Below are 24,572 nucleotides of genomic sequence, written 5' to 3'. Positions count from 1 at the left end.
CAAAAATTATAATACAATATTGTTAATAACTTACAAAATATAGGAAATTATTTGATTAATTTTGCAATGCTTACATTGTAAAAATAGTGATCTGGATATAGTAAACCTATTTCCTAACGATAATAAGTAAATAAAATATTCCGAATTTTTAAGGGTGTTCGTAGATGTTTCCAAAAATAATAATATAAAAAAAAGTTATCATAACTATCCTTTTTTTAACTTAATTATAATTCTTTTGTTAAAAATAGTTTACGGAACAACAAAGTCTTATTGTGAATTTAAGATGAATGTGTCGTTTCCTCAAAAATCCGCCTCGTAAATTACTCTAGGACAAGACTCATAAAACAACCGCATCCCACAGAATTTAAGTAATTAAGTCGGTGCTTTATTAAATAGTATATAATTAGCTGAATTATAACATTAATTGCGAAGACTTGATTTACATTCCCTCGTATAACCAGGGGCGGGAGTCGAGACGCCTCTACAATCGTCAATGCGAATAGAAAACAAAAGATGTGAGACTGATATAGTAGGAATAAACTTACCGATCTACCTGGTAATTTATTGGTAAGATTTGTAATTAGCATGGGACTATGTAATATAATAATAATAATATCAGCCCTGTATTATATACTGTCCCACTGCTGATCACGAGCCTCCTCTACTACTGAGAGGGTTTAGGCCTTAGTCCACTTTAGTGTACATTAGTAGGCTTAGTGCGGATTGATAGACTTCACACACCCTTAAAATTCTTATAGAGAACTTCTCAGGGGCACGATTTACCGGTATAGATTTCAATTGTTATAAAGTATTAAATAGAACACTAAGACGCAATGTTAAACTATCTTTTGCAGCTCTCGAGTATCTCGGAAAAGAAAACCCGCGTAAGTCCTATATTTATCGGGAATAAAGTCTATGTCACTTTTCAACTATAAACTATCAATTTCTATGCAAAATATCGTTTATCGTACGCCGCGTGGAAGACTATATCATAATAAGATAAAAAAAATCTTCACACAAAATATCTCTTCACAAGTATATCTCAATAGACATTCGCCCACTTTTCACCTATGTTTTTCATTTACAAAGCAGTTGAATTCTCTGAAAAATCGAAGGTCAGGCGGGATATCTGATGAACTATTTTTGTGGAAGAAAACAACGCCACGTGTCAGAATACCGATTGAACAGAATTTGTAATATTGCACCGAATAAAAGATTTATTTGTAGTGATTTATTTTTAGATAAAACCCTTTTTGTTTAAGGTCGAAATAGCAAATTAAAAAAAAAAAAGAAAGGTTAGCCTTAGTTTTCGGAGCCGACCAATAAGCTCTAGAGAAGTAACAAAATATAATAATATTGTAAACTAAATGATTGATTGATTTTTTCCTAAACGAATTTCGGCCACAACGTCCGATCTCTATTGGCCAGATACTCAGGAGAAATTATAGTGCACATATGTGTGAAACTGGTGCACTGGTGGTGCACTCTCTGTTCAGTGGTTGGTGGTGCAATCCGACATGACCTTCGAGAGATCAGGCGCAGGATCAACGGCTCTACATGCTTTCCGAAGCAAGGGGGTATCACACCGCCAACTTTCTAACTCCGAGCTGAGTCTAAGTATTTTTTTAAGATGGAAAAACTCAGTCACAATAATTTTGGTCCGGGCCGGGATTCGCACCTATGACCTCAGCGCGGTAGTCGTACTCCTACTGCGTACAATTACAACTACGCCACCCAGGCAGTTGAGGCGTTCTAACTAATTTATTACTAACTAGCTTGGCTCCGCCCGCGTGAAATACCTTTTCCAGGATCAATATTTTCCTAGTATGAAAGTAGCCTATAGTATTCAGGAGTAAAGTAGCTTTATTAGTGTTAAAAATTAAAATAGGTTTAGTAGTTCCTGAGATTAACGCATTCCAACAAACGAAACTTTTTAGCTTACATATTAGTACAAATGAGAGAGGTTGAATCCTTCAAACACGCTTACGTAGTGCAAGTAGTAGTTTCATTTTATTGAAGAATTGAAAGCGGTGAGTGTGTTACCGCAGCTAATGAACATAAGTTATAATAACCATATAATTTCATTATTAAATCTTGTTTGCAAAACTACAATATTAAGTACGTATGTAGTTCATATACTCCTATATGTAGACATAGCAGCAGGGTTCGTAGATATTGTCGATCTTAAGGAAAGGAAATGATTTAAAAAGGATTTACGCATCCGTAGTCTAACTAACGAGGACGGCTAAAAAATTAAAAGTATTCTACTTTCAGTCCCGCATGAACATTCACCTAGTACGAGACTTTCCCGCCCTCACACCCACCACTACAACCCCTGTAAACCAGGATCAGCAGTGGCACGCATTATGACACCGAGCAGCCAAACTCGGCGAGTCTCAGGGAAAACTACTATGTCATTATCCCGCAACGAAATTAACCAAATAGAAAGATAGGGAGGAGTTGGAAATATTAATTGTCCACTTCCCTCCAGAGCAATGCGGGTGACAAAATCATGATGTAAGGAGGCGATTTAACCTCAAGGATAGGGACGTTTACAACTAGATAAGCTAGTTATAAAGCACCACGGATAAAATTAAATGAAAGGGTCCTATCACATGAGCTGTTAGATTTGATTACAATAGGCATGGCAAAAACGCCGGAAAGCACGGAAATTCCGTCTAGTCTCAACATGGTCCATGTAGTATACAACCCCAGATGTTATTTGCATACTGTTTAACATGATGTTGCGCTCTTCATGCCAGAGACCACACTCCCAAAGTACGTGATGAGCAGATTGTTCAATCTCGTAACCAGGTGTAGAGCATGGGCACGCAGGAGATTCATCTAGTAGACAAAACTGTCTACACAGCTTCACTGTTTTTTGTACGTCCACGGCAAAGTCACCCCACTGCTGCTGATGGTAAGTGGAGTGGGGACTAATAGAATGTCCACTGATGAGAGATCATTACCCCTCGGCAGTCGACACAATTATGCCGGCCTGTTGGAACCAGATGTATACAGACTGATCCTGGAATTCGACTCACTTACGTGGGCTACTATGGCAGGTTTTAAAACTTTGTGTACGATGGTCGCTATCCAAGCGGATATAAAATATATCCTACCACCAGCTCAGAAGCTTAGAATCTGTGTACAAGTTATTCCTTATACGCTAACGTGTTGAAGTGTAAACAGTATTGGGGGATTCCCTTTAGATTATGGAAAGTTGACTACATAGGGAGAAACTTGGAATTTGGGTTTCGTAATCACGTGGGGGTATTACTAACCAATAATATTGAGTGGAAGGAATATAGTCTTCGATCATAAAACTTGTTTCTGTCCCTTGATTGATAGTTAGGCAGTCATTCAAGGCATTTGTTACAATCTCGCCACTCTTCCAGTAAAACTCAGATAGATTATGGATAATGTATCAGAATTTAATGAAGATTTAAAACGAATTAAGATAATGTGCCATTCTTGACGTGTAATGTGTTTGAAATAAAACTATTTTGCGGATTTTATCGCGGTTTTAATATTTGGCGGACAAGTCCCCTTCGTGAGCACGAAGGCTGCAAAGTCTTCGAAACGTCGAGAGAAATTTATATTCATTCAAAATAATGTGTTTGTAAAATAATATTGTTTTCTTCTATAACTCCAAATTTAATACGTCAGATCCAACAAAATATGAATATAATATCTTATGTAAACAATTTGTGTACATTACTTTTTTAATTATAACATAAACTATTGCCTGGACACTGCTTTCCCTTTCTCCTGTTTTTATATCCATCCCTTCGTTGTTTGGAAGAAATTGCCTTAAGCGATAAGACCGCCATTTTACTTATTATATTTTCCCTAAATTGAAAAACTCCTGTGCAAAAAAGAGTGAATTAATAAATAAAAAAGTCAAGAGAAAAGCATAATATTATTAATATTGCCTGTGAATAGAGATACCACGACCCAGAACTACGAATTATATGGCAGGGTTCCATTACACTACAATCAGCGCCTTAAAACAATAAGTGTTGATTGTTGACCCATGCCAGATAATTAAATTGGCTACAATGTTTAATATAATTCAGTAACACATTAAGTATATCACCGTCCTGAAATTCTCATAATTCCAGAAGAATTTCCATTACTTGACTGGTCTCAAAGGAGAGCAATTGGAGGTTTTTTCACCCTCAGGAATTTCACTCACTCACAAAACATTAGATGAACTATCACCTAATGGTTATTTTGGGAGACAGCTGTATGAATCCCTCCTAGCCAAATTCGACCACGGTGGCCAATCACAATAAAGATCAGCCAGATACGCAAGAGATATAATAGTGCACAAGTGTGCGCAATACACAGGTGCACTCTCTGTTCCTTTACTCTCCTATACAGACAGACTGTCGGGGGGGAGACAAGCTCAGGTATACATACTATAGACAAATACGTCTAAATCGTGATCTACTCTAAACTTGCATGAAAACAATCCGTCTAACACTTTCAGGTCATTTATCATTCATGTTTGGTCTCAGCATTTTAAGTCTATAATATAAAAATATTTTACGTAATGAATAATTGCCAAGGAGGAATAAGGATATAACTTAATCAATAATAATTATTGCAATTTCAAAATTATGAAAGCTTAAACTGCAGTATAATAACATAGCTTTCAGTTTTATCTAGCTTTTATATTATTTATTACAAGTGTTCAGCTTTGTACGCAATAATAACATTTTAATACATTACATTAAGAACGTCATTGCATGCAGTAGAATATTTTGTGAAAAGTCTGTAAGATTTCGTAGAGATGCTGTAAAGAACTTTATGTCAAGTTACCCTCAATTTTTCAAATCACAGTTGTAGCTTACACAATTGGGCATCTTAATATTTTACGTTACTTACGCACGCAGTTATGATATAAATGAAAACGAGTTATTAATAACATCCCCCGCGAAATGGACCTTCACCGCATTTTCCAAAAAGCGCAGCGAATATACAAAAACGTTAATAACAACCCCCAACGTTTGTCTCGTTCGAAATATCTCGTTAATAAAAATAATACATACACACGCATTAGCAAGGATGCACAACACTGCACAACACAACACAACACTACACACCGTGTACAAACATGTTCCGAGCTATGTACTTTTGGAAAATCACATTCGGACGACGTATTCTCTCGACGGTCTGGTGTGACTGGCGCGGCGGAGGGCAGCGGGCGGCGGGCGGCGGGGCGCGGAGGGGCGGCCGGGCGCCGTGCGGCCGCCACCCCTCGCCTAACAACCCCCGATCCACTATCGGAACCAAGTTTATTTTTCTACTTTGCCATCGTCCACTTATCTTTACCGAGTAACGTTGTGATAAAAAGTGCAATTAGAATTGATTCAACATACGCTTTCAACGAATCAATGCTTTAATTAAACGTTAATTAAAATATTTTAGTTTTTTTGAGTAAGTGTGAGCCTTTCAGCACGATGAGTTTCTACGTCATACTATTGTATTTAACTGTTTGGTGGAATATAATAGTTACACATAGTCAAGATCTACGTTGAACTTACACACAATACCAAGCCCCGAATTTGGCGTTCATATGAACATTAGGCTGGTTGCGACAAACCCAAATCTTCGTCCGCTGCAATGGAAGGTACCAGCTTCTTTGCTCGGCGATTCTCAACGGACGTTTCCTGTTTTGAAATAAAAATATTTACGGATTTTATCGCGGTGATGATTATTTTCTAACCCTTTTTGTTTTTCTTTAAATAGGTATTACGTCTTGTAAACATTATACCCGTAATGTTACCGTATGATATTTCTCTTCATATGTATAGTAATTTCTAAATTATTTATAGAACAGTCGCTACTTATGATAGATTTGATTTGTATGTGTAATCGGTTCAACACCGATCTTTCCGGTTTTCATTACTTATTCTAGCTGACAAATAAAATAAGCTGATACTTGAAAAATGATAGGGAAATATTGCCACTTAGATTATGAACATTATGTTGGATTAATATGATGTTTGGCCATTTGTGGAAAATTATATGCAGATTGAGATGCAAAGTCCCTTAACCGAGCCCTTAAGCAGTTTGATGATATTACTTCTTTCCTCCTCTCCCAAACGCTTCCATACCTTTTATAATTTTCCTTTTCTAAATTCGTTGCAGTTGCTACACCCTCACCAGCATCCCATTGATACAAGTCCTAATAGTAGACACAGCTCGTCAAAAAAGTTTAGTAAAATCTTCAAGAACAGTTTACACTATCATGGATGTAGAAGCTTGAAATTTATTCAGCAGATACCTTTTACCAATGGACATAAATATTTTATTCAACAAATATCTATTGGTTTTAACCAAATAAACAAAACATATAAACATTGATGTCAATAAAATCCTGATAACATTGCTAAAAGCAAACGGTCAGCTGTTTTAGAGTAATGGATAAACGTGCAAACGCACTATAAATCGCACGCTGTCCCACGGGAATTAACTGTATGTCCAGGATAAAAAATGTCCTCTATTTAGTTCTATCGGCTTGTTGTAGAATGTTTAGCGTTGGAATAGATACAGTTTCTGGGAACATATATGAGTCTTATTGATAATATTGCTTTGCGGCAAAGGTAAAAGAAAATGGTGGAACCTGAGGAGTATTTCTTTGTCGAATTTCAGTAAGGTTTTCATTGTATGCTAGATGATGCTAGAGAGCTAGTTACATGGAAGACATCTCTTGACATAAAAAGTGGACTATAAGTTAATCCAGGACATAACCTGACTTTTTTAGTAGGCAGCGGCTTGGCTGCGCCTCTGACATTGCTTTAGTCCAAGGGCGGCGAATGCTGCTGACCATCAGGCGGACAACTCGCTCTGATACCCACTAACGTAGTAAAAAAAATAGCTGTGTGACTAATTGATATCTAAACACGTTTAGTGCTGCGTCTACCGGTGGCGAAGGGTACAATTTTCAGAAAGGGACCTCGACACAACATATAGGTCCTGATATGCATAAATGAAGTCTACAAATCGTTGTTGTAATAATTAGTTATCACATGAATTACGAATGGGAAGCCGGTAAGAATCGGGTTTTATGGAACCTTCGCTACTGGCGTCTACTTCTAAAAATCAAAGTCTTTCGCATTTAGAATATTAGTTAGATAAGAAGTTAAATAGGACTAACTCAGCGGTATACTCATATATTTTATTACGTTACATTGCTTGCCTAAAACATAATATACTTATTTAACTTGCTATTCCTAATAAAATTGCTACTATATTTATTCAAAACGATGAATTAGGGCAGAATGTGAAGGTGTATGAATTCACTAACGAGATTACTGAAGAGCTCAAAAGAATACATAATAAATCAGAGCTCATAAAGTAACCTGTCTTAAGACATTAAAGATAAAAGAAAATTAAGGCTTAACGGTACTAATGAGCTACAACACGAATACTAAATATTAAATGGTAATTACAGAACTAATTTTAGCACGCTTGCTTAACTACCACGGCTACTTGTGAACGTTTAAATATTCCATGTCAGAACTCGAGATATGCTGGCCAAGTTCATAATTTCTCTTTCTGTGCTTTGTTATTAGATTGGTCAAATGGACCTTAGACTGGAAATTGTGTGAGATTTCGAAAATTCTGAGTGGTGTTTTGGATTTTTTGAGGGATGTGTTTGTATATAATTCTGTAGTTTGGATACTAGTTTTGCCTGCGACTCCACCCGAGTTAAAAACTTTTGGTCTATATTTAATTGATATAATAGGTACTTATACATAATTATAGGTATTTTACATTTAAATCGAATACGAATTTACCGACTCAAGTCATTCCTGCACTAAGCCCGAAGAGTATTGTGAAATAAAACATTATTTTCCAAAACACGAACAAATTCGTACGTTCTGTACTGACTTGTAGAATTTTGATAAATGATACGTAACGGCTCAACTAGGGTAGACCAGAACGGGTGTTGCCATGACTACTGGCAAATATGGCGGCGGTTCGTGAGCCACTGTTGAACTGCGTTCTGCTTCCATGCCGGCCGAACATCAAACGTTTGTTATTCAAAGGCGTATACGCAGCTATTAAAACATGGATTTTTAAACATAAGCACCATTGTTTATAAGTGGGATCGACATGTTTTTTTTTAATGATGAGATATCTCTGATGGTTAGCTCCAATACTGTAAACAGTAGCTATAATTTAACATTAATTGAAAGCGAATTTAAGAAGTTTCAAATAATCCGTCTCAGATTGATGTGAGGTAATTAAAGTATAGTAGTAAAAATAACAGGATACAAGAATGAGCGATTGACATCACGCGTCTTATAAAAATATATGTTCTTAACACGGAATAAAAGTACAAACCAAGCTTTTTTTATACGGGTACGCGAAAATGAAAACACTGCACATGATGGTAAGTGGAGTGAGGTTTAATAGAATGTCAACTGATAAGAAAGATTACACCTCAGGAGTCGTCACTATTATGCCGGCCTGTTAGAATATCATAAGCTGATCTCGGAACGCGATATAGTGGCCGCTATCCGGGCGGATATTTTTTTTTTTTTATTTATTTAAGGTCAGCCAACAGTTGTTTACACATCTCATTACAAACTTAAATTATTTGGCACCATGAACATGTGCAACAGCCACTTAAAGGCTAACACAACATGCACAAATAACGGTTGAAATATATCTTATTATCAGCAAAAACAACCAAGTGTACTAGAATGCCTACAAGTGTGGTAAAATTGGGCTCAAACCCGTCCATAAAGGTCATTTTCACATTGCATTACTAAATGAAACTGTATACTCGTCTTCACCTTTGCTGACATTGTGCCAAAAATCAGCCATTAATAAGGAATATTTTCACAAAATCCTGGTTTTAGTTTTCTGATTTTTTGATCATTTTGTAGTTTATTTCTGACTGAAAGTATGATGTCGCCACTGCAACGATTTCTCTTAGAGCAGAAGTAGTGGCATTACGATGCCTCATAATAAAATTTACTTTTTATTAATATTTATTTGTTCGAAACTTACACTTTTTTATTATACAATTGCAGCTCAAGTAAGTTATTGTAAAGTGTTATTTCCAAGTATATAAATATGTGGTTACATTTAGTTACACAATGTCAAAATGACCCTGTGGATTAAATGGAAACCCCTTAACGCTAAACCGTTCCGGCTCGATTAAGTAACAAACAGACTCGTCGATATGCGGTACGTATATATAAACCTGCTTTGAGGATATTTTACCCTAATCACCGAGCACTTAACCCTAAAATAATTTTAATTTTGACATCTAAATCATCAAAGCCAACACTTAATTAACATTTTCATTGACAATGATGCAGTTAGTCGCATTTAATTGCAAAGTACCAACCCCAAATTCACCCCCAAACAGTTACTGCGCACGTGCGGACTTATCTACCCTCCGAGGGTTCTTAAGGGATGTCATACGGGGCTTCGTCAATGGGGTGTGCGTAGTCACGCGAACACCCTTCGTCTTGACAGATGTTCGCTTATTTGGGGTGCTTTTTTTTTCTAAACGAAGTCTTGGCAATGACACGTTTTTGCTATTGATTGTACTGATGGAAGGATTTTTTATTTTCTGATATTTGGACTCGTTTGTACATACGTAGAAATGTAATACTCATTAGGCAGTAAGTAAAATTGCCAAGGCAGAGCATTAGTACTATAATTCTGGCTGACATAACAATAAGCTTCCCTTCAAAGATTGCTAGGGCATGAACAGCAAGCGAAGCGAACCGCAGTTGAGCCTCTGACTTCAGGGATAAAGATCTGATCTTATTAATTGAATACGAACGTTTTACGCTTCTCCGTGCTGTGGGCTCGTTCTATATAACCTATCCCGTAAACCTCTACCGTACAATGCTCTCCTAGTACGCAGCATCAGAGTATTTACGGATTAAAAACAGATTTTGTCAGAATGTCTGCTCTACTGTGAGATGAACGCGTTGTGTAGTTTGCAGTTATGATACATGTTCGACTTGCTTGTATTTTATTGGTGTTATTCTAGATCACGATGTTTAGGTAAAAGGCAATCATACCAATAAATTATAATATGATAACAACGTAAGTTTTAGAGCAATTGTGCTCTTCACACAAGTTTATAAGCCGACCAATAACAAAAGTCACACTCTATGTTCCCAATAGTAATAAAATGAATATTATCTTCATTAGTTGTTTAGTACGATAATTGTGAAATAAAATTACTTGGAACTGGTGAAATAGGCCCTTATTGTCATTTCTGGTTCTAAGGATCCATCGACACGTACACGACAAAACCGTTGAGCAGTGGTTACATTTTGCAATGTGGTCGATATAAAAATTGTATGAAAATGAATAGTTCCATTCACATAGAACATATTTTACTGCCGAATGCAACCACGTGGGCAATATCGTCCACATTGCATCCACAACGAAACCACAGTTCGCTGCGATGTGGTGCAGTTGTGGTACGTGTGAATGAACGCTTAGACGAACGATCCCTTGGTTGTTTTCCTCTTCCAAAAATCTGTGGACATCGTGGCGCATCGTGTTTGATTCCTAAATATTGTGTGTTTGATTCCTAAATATTGTGTGTTTGAGACCTGTTTTCTGAAACTATATAGAATTATGCGTGTAGTTCTTTTTTGTCTTGACAGGCTAAACACCTCACAACTTGATAAATATTATAACTTTTTGGTTCTGTTTTGTTTTATGATTGTAAAGAAAATGTCATGTAGACCAACCAACTGATCGTCGGTCGACAAGTATTGTCATCTATATGGAAGAGATATAACGAGTCAGTAATTACTGAGAGCTGGCATAAGACAAGTATGCCATGTAATAAATAATATATGTCACCACTTCGATCGCTGGAGCTATGCCACGTTGCCACACTTGTTAGTATTATTTATTTAAGCTATTTATTCAAGCCTGGTGTAATATACATCAAACAAAATCGAAACATTGTCAGTTTACACTCAAACTTAGAAGCGGATACATTTTATCTGAATCCATCTAGAAGTTTCAACAGAATCATGAACTCCTCCCAGGCAATCGCTATAAGTAACCAATTACATAGCACCAATTTTCTTTCAAGAGCCAGGGTTCAATTCTGTATTTACGGGACAATACGAAGAGTTCAATAAACTGAATGGTATCGCATATGTCGCCTTCTACAGTCTACTTGACAGGGCGACCAATTTTACTTTTCGGGGTTCCGCCTGCAATTTGTCTAGCAAAGCCTACGACGTTTGTCTATCTTTTCTGTATTTGATATCTGGGTTTGATCATCGGGTGATAGTATTATTGTAGTATTTCCTCGAATGGCATAACAAATAAATGAAACTAAAACTATAATCTAGGAACGTCTCTTTACAAAATTATGGTTTTCAGGGTTTGGTTTTAGCTCTGTCGCAAGAACGGTGATATATAATAGAAATAATTATAAAAACCAGCGAAATGTATGTTGAGTTTTCAGTTTTTGGTACAGGTACGGAACCTTTAACACGGACCCGGCTCGCCCTTTGTCGGTTTTTTATACCTTTTTATTTCTCTCTCAAAACAAGGCTGGAACGAACAAATGAATTGGTGTTTGTGAAAACAGCCAGTTTTTAGAATAACCCTTTTGTTTTGTGGACATTTTTTAAGGTTTTTGAAATAAAACGTATATGGCTTGGAACTCTACGAATTGTTTTTTATTTTAGGACATGCTGGCTATGAAGGGAATAAGGTAATGAATATTTGAAAAGTACATCGGTAGCATTATTTGAATTTTATTAAATAAATGAAATGATGACATATTATAATAATTAGATTGGTTCATTTATTATTGGCAAACGTAGCGTGGGGCGCCCTCTGACAAGATGGCGGGACGACTTACAGAAAAGGGCAGCGACTGGACGCAAATTTTTTATTAAAATTATTTTTATGAATTAACAATATAATTGACGACAATGAAATGAAAGAATCAATCCAAATCCATAAAATTATTAACTGCCTCGGTAGCATAGTTGTATTGCGCGTGTTGTACGCCGCTATAAGTTTCTGGATTCAAATCCCGGGGCGAGCAGGTATTAGGATTTTTTCACTCGGTATCATCTCACTATTACAACACAGGACCAAACACATGATGAAAAGTCAGTGTTCTGGTTACATCCGTGCTTACCTTTTCAGAGACAAAGGCGTGATATATGTTTGTTTTTGCTTTTTGAAATAACCGACCAAAGTAGACCTGCTCGTCCATTAGTACAAACAAAACAAAAATACACATCACGCATTTATCCTCGAAAGGGTATTTAGAGACGCAACTAGGGCACTCACTTTTTGCCAAGTGTGTTTCGTCCCATTATGTCATAGGGGCCGAGCCTATTGCCATATCGGGCACAAATTTCAGGCTTGTACTGAGCAGAAAACCCAAATATAACATTGCCCGACCCGGGATTCGAATCCAGGACCTCAGTGCTGCCGTACCGCGCATATAGTACAACTACGCCACCGAGGCAGTCCATTAGTAGTAAAAATATAACAAAATCTCATGCATTGTGCTAGACCCTGACAGCATTTCGTCTGATAGCTGCAATTTGGTCTGCCAATAGTTGAACACAGAAATAATAACCCATTTTGCGAAATGGTCTTTGTAGCGCAATGGATCATTTTAGTTTCGTACTTTAATGTTATATCTGTTCCTTTAAAATTCAAAATATTGTAGTTGCGTTATCTTTTTAATTTATATACAATCTTAGAGTTTGCCTCCAGTTCCTCGTGAATAATTTTTTTCTGGAATAAATATTTTCCCAAAATAAAAAGTAACCTATAGCACTTAGGAGTAAAGTAAATTTCTATTTAATTCTTAAAATCGGTTTTTTAATTTCTGACATTTGCGTGTTCAAATAAACTTCAAATTTATATATTAGTATAGACTTTCTCAAAACATTCATTACTCAAACATAACTCGTCTGATTACTAATTATTATTACAAAATGTGTGGAAAAAGTGGTGGGTATCATCTATTAATTTTGTAAATCTTGATTAAGTATGCTGTACCCATGCAGCTGTTTTAATTTTATTTTTAATAAATAAAAAAGGGGCGATGGCGCAGGGCGTCTTCGCTATTACACTAATAATTACATATTAGAGCCACGGTGAGACATCGACTGAATATTCTTAAATCACACGTTGGTATCGACGCAGGTATGGAACACGAGCCCTCTAATCTAGAGAATGTTCTATCGCCCTTTTTATGCTACTACTTGGCAGATTACCTTTAGAAACTAATCAAAGTAAAATTGATTAGTATACATTTGTACTCTATCATGTCTCTACTGCACATGTTTACTGACGCGGCGTGACGCACAATACAACGCACGCGAAAATATCAATACATATGATTACCAATAATTAAAACTCAGTGCAGCTACAACCGCGGACTTGAACACATAACTATAGAAGAGAGGAATTGCCAACTTTGACTTTATAACGTAACAACATAAATAAACAGTACTACTCCGTCTTCGGTGATTTTACTCTACGCACTCAAACAACATCGAAAGTCAAGTGTGCAAACTGTACATTAATAGTAAAAGTGTCGGATTTGCTTTAAAAAAATATCATACTTCGCCACTGCAACATTTGTATCTCAGTGTGGAGTCAGGCTTGTACGATGGTTGGATGTATTTACAGAGGATTAGTGAAGTTTCTTCGGATGTACCGTCCGCCGCCATTGTAAACGAGTTGAAATAACTGTTTATCTTGACATAAGCATATTCCCAGCTGTCAATGCTCTGTTATTCGGTTTACTAAAACGAATTTCACGATGGATGCTCAATGAAAAGCTCTGTTTCAACACTGCTTTGTAGATATATAATTTAACAAACATTAAAACAAAAACTAAAAACTATTTAAGCGGATTTTATCGCGGTTTTTTTTTTTTTTTTTTATATTATTATTTTCTCCCGACGTTTCGAAGACTTTGCAGCCTTCATGGTCACGGGGGGGACTAAGGTGTTGTTCATCCGTAAAGTCAAAGTTACAATATCTACCTACATTTTTTAAATATACAACTTTTTAAAATTTTATCTGTTGACGGTCCGATCTACGCAGAATGAGCTCACAGTGTCTTGAGGTCTGGCAGCCGGTCTTTTGGGATCCGATTTAATTAAATGTAGAACAGGATCCCAGGCTTGTGCAAGCTTCCAACCATCTTCCCTATTGAAATTTGGGTGTTTTTTAATTTCAATAGCCTCGCGAATCATCCTAGGCAGGAATCGGTGTTCTTTGGCAAGGATTTGTGGCTTGTCTAATCGCAAATAATGATTGGAGCCTCCTTCAGAATGTTCAGCGACTGCAGACTTCGTAGAGCGTCGGTGTTTCACGTCAGCTATATGTTCTTTTACGCGGGTCCCTATATTTCTTTTTGTTTGTCCTATATAAGAGAGGCCACAGTTGCAGTCTATCTTGTATACACCCGGTTCTTGCAGAGGTATATGGCACTTGACAGGTGGTAAAAATTGACTAATCTTCTTAGGCGGCTTGAAATAGGTTTTTATTGAAGCACGCTTCAGGATGTAGCCAATCTTGTCGGTGACTCCTCTCACATATGGTAGTACAACCGGAACACGTTCAACTGTGGCTGGTTTCACTCGGTCTCTGTGACGGCGGCGTGGAATTTGGAGCTTGTTGTCTCGCAGTACTTGCTTGACATGTTGTAGCTCAGCGGCCAGGTGTTTCTCGTCACAGATTCCTCGTGCTCTCTGAAACAATGATTTGCCCACGGTAGCTAACTGTTTTGGATGGTGGTGAGATTCACCGTTCAGATATTTATCAGTATGGGTCTGTTTCCGATACACAGTATGACTTAAGGTCTGATCAGGATTACGAATGACTAAAACATCCAAGAAAGCAAGAGATTTGTTGTGTTCTAACTCCATAGTGAATTGGATTTTATTATTGATGGAGTTAAGGTGATTTAAAAATGCAGATACTTTGTCCGATGGTAAAATTGTGAAAGTATCATCTACGTACCGTTTGTAAAAACCTTGGAGAGACCGGTGATGTTGTCAGGGCTGTCTCCTCGAAGTCCTCCATGAATATATCGGCGACTACCGGAGATACAGGGGAGCCCATCGCTACACCCTCTACTTGTACATAGAACTGATCATTCCACAACATATAGCCAGATGTAAGGCAGTGTTGGAGTAGTTCTGCATATTCCACAGGTATGTTATTATCTACTAACTTCTTAGACACAATTTTGATGCAATCTTGTAATGGTAAGCTCGTGAAGAGAGACTGGACATCAAAACTGACCATTGTTTCATTGTCAGCTAACTGTAGGTGTTTAATGTCGCTGACAAATTGGTATGAATCCTTCACAGATGCTCTAGTGTTTCCTCTGAGGGGTGAAAGCACTTTTGCTACGTGCTGAGCCAATCTGTAGGTTGGTGTGTCGATCTGACTCACAATGGGACGTAGTGGAGCATTTAACTTGTGTATCTTCGGCAGTCCATACAGTTTAGGCGGTTTTGCACACGAAGGAACGAGTAAGTTTACGTCGAGATTTAATTTATCGGAGTAATTTTTATTAAAGTGCTAGTAGCCTTCAATATCTTGTTAGTCGGGTCTGATTTGACTATTCTATACGTGCTTCCATCCGATAAAAGTTGTTCCATTTTATGATTGTAGTCTGACGTATCCATTACTACTGTCGCATTCCCTTTATCTGCACGGAGAATGGTAAGGTCTTTCCTTGATCGCAAGTTCTTCAAAGCGATATATTGATGTTTTGGAAGATTTGGTTTCGGCATTTTCTTTTGACGCAAAATTGACGAAATGTCTTGGCGTATTGCCTCCGAATCTTCCTTTTTTATATTATTCATGAAAAGACTGTTCTCAACATTGCAAATAATGTCTTCATACGGCATCCTTCGTGGTGTAACAGCAAAATTTAAGCCTTTGGATAAAACCTGAATTGTGTTTTCGTCCAATGTTTGTTTTGACAGATTTATCACTGCGCGTTGTTCATGGTTGGCGCAGGAGTGTATGTTATCTATGGTCGCGCACGTTCCATTCCTACACTCGGTGTTCTTAATATTTTTGGCATTTAATTTTGATGTTAGTTTATTATATTTTATTATGTGTTTATTTTTGCATTCATTATATTTAGAAGTTTCGCGCTTATTTAAGATATCTATGCAATTTTTAAAATCAAATGCTGATAACTCTGTCTTTAGTTCATTGGATAAAATCTCAACACAATTATTTATGTAATGAAGGTCGGATCGTGTTCCATGTATGGTAGCTCGTAACAGTTTTATACTCGCCTGGTTTAGAATTTTAGCGCTCCCTCGTATGTTTTTCTTAGGTGATAGCTTTACACACGTAGGGATGAGATTGTGGTCACGACATCTCTTCAAGAAATTCAATGATGTGCTGAATCTTGCGCGCTTGGTTTTCAAATTCTCCAACTGGCGTATTTTGTTGGCAAGTTCCAGTCCGTACTGGTTTGCATAATGATTTCTTATGTTTACGCGAATGTTAGACATTGAAACAAAAACTAAAAACTATTTAAGCGGATTTTATCGCGGTTTTTTTTTTTTTTTTTTTTATATTATTATTTTCTCCCGACGTTTCGAAGACTTTGCAGCCTTCATGGTCACGGGGGGGACTAAGGTGTTGTTCATCCGTAAAGTCAAAGTTACAATATCTACCTACATTTTTTAAATATACAACTTTTAAAATTTTATCTGTTGACGGTCCGATCTACGCAGAATGAGCTCACAGTGTCTTGAGGTCTGGCAGCCGGTCTTTTGGGATCCGATTTAATTAAATGTAGAACAGGATCCCAGGCTTGTGCAAGCTTCCAACCATCTTCCCTATTGAAATTTGGGTGTTTTTAATTTCAATAGCCTCGCGAATCATCCTAGGCAGGAATCGGTGTTCTTTGGCAAGGATTTGTGGCTTGTCTAATCGCAAATAATGATTGGAGCCTCCTTCAGAATGTTCAGCGACTGCAGACTTCGTAGAGCGTCGGTGTTTCACGTCAGCTATATGTTCTTTTACGCGGGTCCCTATATTTCTTTTTGTTTGTCCTATATAAGAGGCCACAGTTGCAGTCTATGTTGTATACACGCGGTTCTTGCAGAGGTATATGGCACTTGACAGGTGGTAAAAATTGACTAATCTTCTTAGGCGGCTTGAAATAGGTTTTTATTGAAGCACGCTTCAGGATGTAGCCAATCTTGTCGGTGACTCCTCTCACATATGGTAAACACCTGGCCGCTGAGCTACAACATGTCAAGCAAGTACTGCGAGACAACAAGCTCCAAATTCCACGCCGCCGTCACAGAGACCGAGTGAAACCAGCCACAGTTGAACGTGTTCCGGTTGTACTACCATATGTGAGAGGAGTCACCGACAAGATTGGCTACATCCTGAAGCGTGCTTCAATAAAAACCTATTTCAAGCCGCCTAAGAAGATTAGTCAATTTTTACCACCTGTCAAGTGCCATATACCTCTGCAAGAACCGGGTGTATACAAGATAGACTGCAACTGTGGCCTCTCTTATATAGGACAAACAAAAAGAAATATAGGGACCCGCGTAAAAGAACATATAGCTGACGTGAAACACCGACGCTCTACGAAGTCTGCAGTCGCTGAACATTCTGAAGGAGGCTCCAATCATTATTTGCGATTAGACAAGCCACAAATAATTGCCAAAGAACACCGATTCCTGCCTAGGATGATTCGCGAGGCTATTGAAATTAAAAAACACCCAAATTTCAATAGGGAAGATGGTTGGAAGCTTGCACAAGGCTGGGATCCTGTTCTACATTTAATTAAATCGGATCCCAGAAGACCGGCTGCCAGACCTCAAGACACTGTGAGCTCATTCTGCGTAGATCGGACCGTCAACAGATAAAATTTTAAAAAGTTGTATATTTAAAAAATGTAGGTAGATATTGTAACTTTGACTTTACGGATGAACAACACCTTAGTCCCCCGTGACCATGAAGGCTGCAAAGTCTTCGAAACGTCGGGAGAAAATAATAATATAAAAAAACCGCGATAAAATCCGCTTAAATAGTTTTTAGTTTTTGTTTCAATGTCTAACATTCGCGTAAACATAAGAAATCATTTAACAAACATTAATTAATTTACGACTATTGATATTGGTTGCCTTGATGTGGGTTTTATTATAAAAGAAGTTGGTAAGTGGAGTGGGGTCCAATAGAATGTCGACTGACGAGAGATGAATACCCCTCTGCATTCGATAATGTTGGCCTGTCGGAACCGACACACTTATGTGGGCCACTACGGCAGATTTTAACACCTTGTGTGCGGTGGTCGCTATCCGGGCGGATATAAAACATGTCCTTTAATATTTAAGTAAGTATTATTCGCCAGTTAACGTATAAGGTAGTTAATACTGACTGCATGCTTTTATTTACCATTTATTTAGGAGTTTGACATTGCATTTGGTCGCCCTATATGTTAATCGACGATTAAGATATATTCAGAAGTATTGGAACAAGCGCAGATTAAAATAAACACATACAATCTTACTTATAAAAATTCGCAAAGATGTCACCAAGCATAGGCTTGGTCACATCTTGGTCATCTTGATTAATCTACTCTTAAACTTTAAATCACCGGAGATATTTAATTTTGACAGCTATTTAAACAACGCTGAAACAAGTTTATAAGTAAAATTTTGGTAATCGGTAGCAAAGCAATTGATTTAAACATAAGACGAGTTTATAGGTAAGACTGATAAGCTACAAAGAGATCATGAATAAAAAAAAATTTAATACCATTTCTCGTAGTCTGAGTCGTTTCAGCTCTTATTCCACTCATCCTACTTATAAAATAGCTGGATGTTTGTTAGTTTAAGCATTCGATCCATGGACTTGAATGAACATTAAAGAACACGGATAGAAAAAAGTTATACAAGGTCTAACATAAAAAAATATACATTTCCAATTGACCTTCGTTTTTTCCTCGCTTAAATATATATAACCCTGTAGATAAGAATAGACTAAGCCGTGTGATAAAAATAAAAAAGAAGAGAAGAAAATCACAATGTTACCTTTATTTGAAAGCTGTTTGGCGCGAACAAAGTTACGATCAATAGCTAGTACTTAATAATTTTAATTAAAACCTCTGTAAATTATCGTTGGGCAACTTCTATTCACGCGTATAGACGAATTTATTAAAATCCAAAAGGAGGAACTTTAGTTAATCGTCTCTAAAGGACCATGCCTCCATAATAGGGGATAAAGTCTCATCAAAGATGCAAATATTGGTCGCCCTACGACAACCGTGATTAAAACGAATCAAGTGGGGGCCCCGTCAGGTTGGCAGAACAATGCCGAGAGAGGGTGGGGGTTAAGTGCCCCGGCGTGCGGCCCTGGCGCGTCTGTCGAACTATTCTCGGTGCAGTAGATATTATATCACCATTTATTTTCGGTTTTAAGTTATTATTTCGTGCAATTACGTTTTACGCGAGGAGCAAGTCACGTCACAGTAATGACTGTCCTTAAACACTAGCAACGGAATTCAGACTTTTTAGTACGAATTCTAGTTTTGATTTTGGTTTGTATGATAAATAGACTTGTAGAAATGTTTGATTTGCGTCTTTTACAATTTGGGCACCCACTTTTTGCTATATGTATGCCCACCCATGATGTAACAGAAGGCGAGCCTATCTACATATCCGGCACAAATTCCAGACACCGGGTTGTTACTAAGTAGAAAAACCCAGTATCACTTTGCCTGACCCGGAATTCGTACCCGAGACTTCAGAACGGTAGTCATATCGCGCACATAATATAAATACGATGCCGAGGCAGTCTAAAAGAACAAAATTAAAATCCCGCATTATAAAAAATAATTTCCTAATAGTTATGTATATAGTTTTTTACTTTTTGTTTACTGGTAGCAGGTTTCATATGTGAGAGTTCGCCTGGGTAGGTACCACCGTAATGTCTATTTCTACCGCTAAACATCAGTGGGTAGTTACTATTGTGTTTCGGTTTGAAGGACATTGTAGCCAATGTAACTACTGGACATTATAAGATTTAACATCTCATGTCTTAGCATGGCGAGCGCAGTCGAATACCGAACTTTGTAATTTATGGTGTTGGATGGTGTTTCTAATGTTTATGGACGGTCCTGTCGCTTACCATCAGGCGAACAGCAAGTTCGTCTCGTCATACAAAGCAATAAAAACTGTATATATATGATTCATGTTCTATAAATTACATCTTAACTTTATATTTTATCGAACGCTGATATAATCCCGGTATTAAGAATAGCAGCTCACTTCAAAACTCCCTACAATAGAACATACTAAGTCAATCAGTTTGTAAGGCTTAATTATAAATCTTAAAAGGAGGCTCTTACAGCGATTTAAGATAATTTTAAACATGGTACAACGTGACAAGAGCGTCAAGTTTAACAATTAACATAACGGTTCATGGAAAACAGTTATGCTAGATATAATTACTGAGATAAATTGACACAGTCTCTTTCTTAGAATATTAAATGAAATTAAATAATTTATTTGTAACTGTAAAATGTTATACATTATTTAGATTCCGTCAATATTTACTATCACCAGTTTGAAAAGCAGTTTTTACCAGAGGAGAACCGGCTAAAAACTATGGTGTTGCTCTTTTTAAAATCAGTAAATTTGTGCCCGATATGGGCACAGGCTCGTCCTCTATCATAAAATTTGGATGCACCAGTTGTGCCTCTGCCTACCGCTTCGGGAATGAGGTCGTGAGTATGTGGGTAAGTGTCATTTACCAACGATTTGTTTCATCATTTAGTTGAACAAAAGGAAGACAATAAGTTTAAATATGTTGTCGTGGTTCACAGACGTTTTAACATGAAAGTTTTTGTAAAATCATATATTACTGGACCTACAAAATATTATGTGTTTAATAATTTTACGTGAGACATACCCTACGCAATTCAACAAATTACATCAGAAATACGTCTTGCATGTTAGCGGCGATAGCCTAGTTGGGTGTGGAACGGACTGCTAAGACGAATGTCCGCAGGTTCTAATCCCAAGGGCACACACCTCTGACTTTTCTAAAATCATATGTGTATTCTTTGTGAATTTATCGTTCGCTTTAACGGTGAAGGAAAACTTCGTGAGGACACCTGCACATCTGAGAAATTCTCTATAGGAATCTCGAAGGTGTGTGAAGTCTACCATTCCGCCCTAGGCCAGCGTGGTGGACTAATTCCTCTCAGTAGTAGAGGAGGCCCGTGCTCAGCAGTGGGCAAGTATATAATACAGGGCTGATATTATTATTACGTCTTGCAAATGTGACATAACCTGCATTATTACTTTTCTTTCACTTGTATTTATCTTGATTTCTCCATCCTTCATAACAACTTTGTTAAACCAGCACAAATAATCAATTCGCCCTAAACCCCCAACCATACGAAAAATCAAAGAGGTCGCATGGTGTCCGTTGAATATTTTCAAGGGCCCTCAGAGATAGCGAGCGTTGCAGAGCACTTGGATTACCTTATCACGATCAAACGGACCCTCTCGGAGGTTCCGGCACGCGAGCGACGCGACCTCCGCATAATCGTGGAATTTTTCCTCAGGAAATTACATGTATGTACCTCCGCTTATTATGGTGCGTACAGGTTTATATACCGGCTTTTATTGTTCTGCTTGTGGTAGTCTTTCTGAAATAAAAACTTGACTTCAAACTTCTCTGAACCTTTTAAATATTTCTAATTAAAACGTACATTATCGGAGTATCAACGAATCCACACGGAAAAAGAATTAAGCTTCTAGAACTTGTAAAGAATAGTTTTTAGAATTACTGGAACGATCCTAAATATTTATCCACTAAGATAGATACATTATCTTCCTTCAATAGGCTACATTTTCGTAATCATCAATATCAGAATGATCACTTCTGCACCTTCCCAGGTAACTTTTACTTTTTAATATGTCCTATCATCTAAAATCGAACAATATAAAGAGAATCTTAGAACCAGTAAATAATTAATCAGACGTCCTTCGTAATGGAACAATCATTTCGAAGAACGTACATACTTACATCGTTCCCTATTCAAATATTTTTTTCATCTTCCATAAATATTATAAAGGCGTAAAGTTGTTTTTTGGTAAGGAATCTGGAAACACGAAACCGATTGTAAAAATTATATAAATAGCAGTAAGATGGACTATTGAATATAATGTACATTTTATTTCGGTTTATTACTTTTAAGTTTTATTCCGAGAAGTGTTTCAAGCAGTTGAATTCAAAGTTACTCGACAATCAAAAATATAATAAGCCTTACTTGGAAACTTCAAACTTGATAAGTAGGTATTGATTCTTTTATTGCATCACATAAAGACCTTTTTATTTAAGTTGTTTATGCTTTCACCATTTCTGAACACGATATGAATTCGTAGAAACTGAATATTTTGCCCTATTTTAAATTCACTGTTATTCAATATCTATTTCCTTGGATTCTTTCTTTTGTTTTGTTGCGATTGTTCTCATTCTGCTGAAAGGCATTCGAGAGATACGTTTTGTTTGGTACATACGGTCTGAACATAGGATAAACTATGTACCTAATATCTGGCATTTTAAGGAATTTTGATCTCTAACTATTTCTTTAAAATTCGATGCTCATTGCATCGATATATATATTAGTTCGAACACTACTAAATCTTTTATGTGTTCTTCAATAAAAAGGCATTTAGTGTTGTAAATATATAATTTTAATAAAAATTATAGACAATTTATAAATGGGTCGAAAATTACAATTATTGGCACACTGGTACAAATATAAACGAGTAAGAATCAGTCATTGGCACGGAGTTTTAATTGCCATTTACCCATACATATTTGAGTTTAAATAAAATGTTTCGTTTTAATTAGTTATGATAAACATTATGGAATAAATCAAAGTATTAAATTTGTTTTAGTAACTAAATTAACATCTGAATGAGTAAAATATAGGGACTAATAAAGAACAATTATTTACTTTTGTCATTATGTGGAACTATAATTTATTTATTAATAATCTACGAACAATTATATATTAGTCTTTAATACAATGACATAATTAATGATTGGCACAACGTATTTATACTACTTGGTAGTATGAAAAATTAAGTCCAGATTAAATTGATTAAAAGAACAAATATTTTATTTTTCTGCACATTATTATATTTATTCATCATATTTATTTTTATATAAAAAGTAGATAATATACGATAAACTGAGCTCTGTGGTTAGTAAGTGCCAATTAATGAAGTGAAATGTAATGCACTATTGTTTATAATTATAAACTGGTAACTGTCATTATAAGTTTTATCTTACCTTGTTAAAATAGTTAACAAATCTTAACAAGCGGCACATATATATAGAAGAGTAACAGATGATTTTGAAAACTGTTGTCATTTGTAGATATAAAAAATATACTAACAAATATTTACTACAGCAGTCCTTAATATTTTTTATATGAATTTAAAAATGCTAATGCCTAGTGGAGTGCTAATTATAGTACAGCTCATCCTATTATTACTTTCTATTATTTATAAGAAGCAATGAATTATGAATAATAAAATAATTATGTTACAAAAATTGATAAACAAGCGTTCAAATTGTCAATGCATTTTAATTTTTAACCATGAGAGTTCGTTGCGTACACAAATAATATCAATCAAAATACACGACGCACTTGACACGAGTCATATGAAATACCACAAAACGTGATACTGGCGGTGTTTGCGCCAAACCAATTAGTGATACAATAACAATTAAAATTATAAATGCATACATTATAAATGCTTATATGTTTAAAATAAAATGAATAATTTGCGAAATGCATTCCTCTACAATATGGTTTGGTTAATTTTTATAATGACTAAAATCTAACTTTAGTTTTGTATTCAACTTCTTTCAGGCTATACACATCAAATCACCTTTATCTAAATTGATTTAATAGGCATTCAGTTAGCTATAGATTATGCTGTATTACCGAATAGACCAAAAACTTTTATTCAAATATCACGAGCATAAAAACATCAGCCAAAAAGAACAAAAAACTGCCAACTGTGTGCCAGTATCATCCGCTGACCACAATTATATTTAGATAGCTTAAACCGAACAAATGATCTGACAGCACCAGTTGAATTGAAACCTTGCTCGGTTATATTAAAGTTGGCTTTCGCTCAAAACAATAGAGCGTACAAGAAAGCGACAAAATCGATGAGAGGTTGACGAACGGGGCGGCTAGAGTCGCATCTCGACTGTGAGTTGCATAATGAAGCACGGAAACCCGAGGCACTGCAGCATGTCTGATACATGCCAAATGGAGACTGGCTTTGTGAACGATTGTCGACGATTCCTGATTATTTTGAACGGGCTTTGATTTTGGAAATCTTTGTCTGTCAGATTTATTTTGATCAAAGAAATCAGATGAAGAATTGGAATGTAGAGAAAGGTTGATTTTTCACATGCAATAGGTATAAATGACATTCGCTTTAATGGTAAAGGAAAAATATTTATTTCAAACGGTTATT

This window comes from Manduca sexta, chromosome 24 (assembly GCF_014839805.1).
Source record: "Manduca sexta isolate Smith_Timp_Sample1 chromosome 24, JHU_Msex_v1.0, whole genome shotgun sequence".
Classification (NCBI taxonomy): domain Eukaryota; kingdom Metazoa; phylum Arthropoda; class Insecta; order Lepidoptera; family Sphingidae; genus Manduca; species Manduca sexta.
This window is presented reverse-complemented; position numbering follows the sequence as displayed.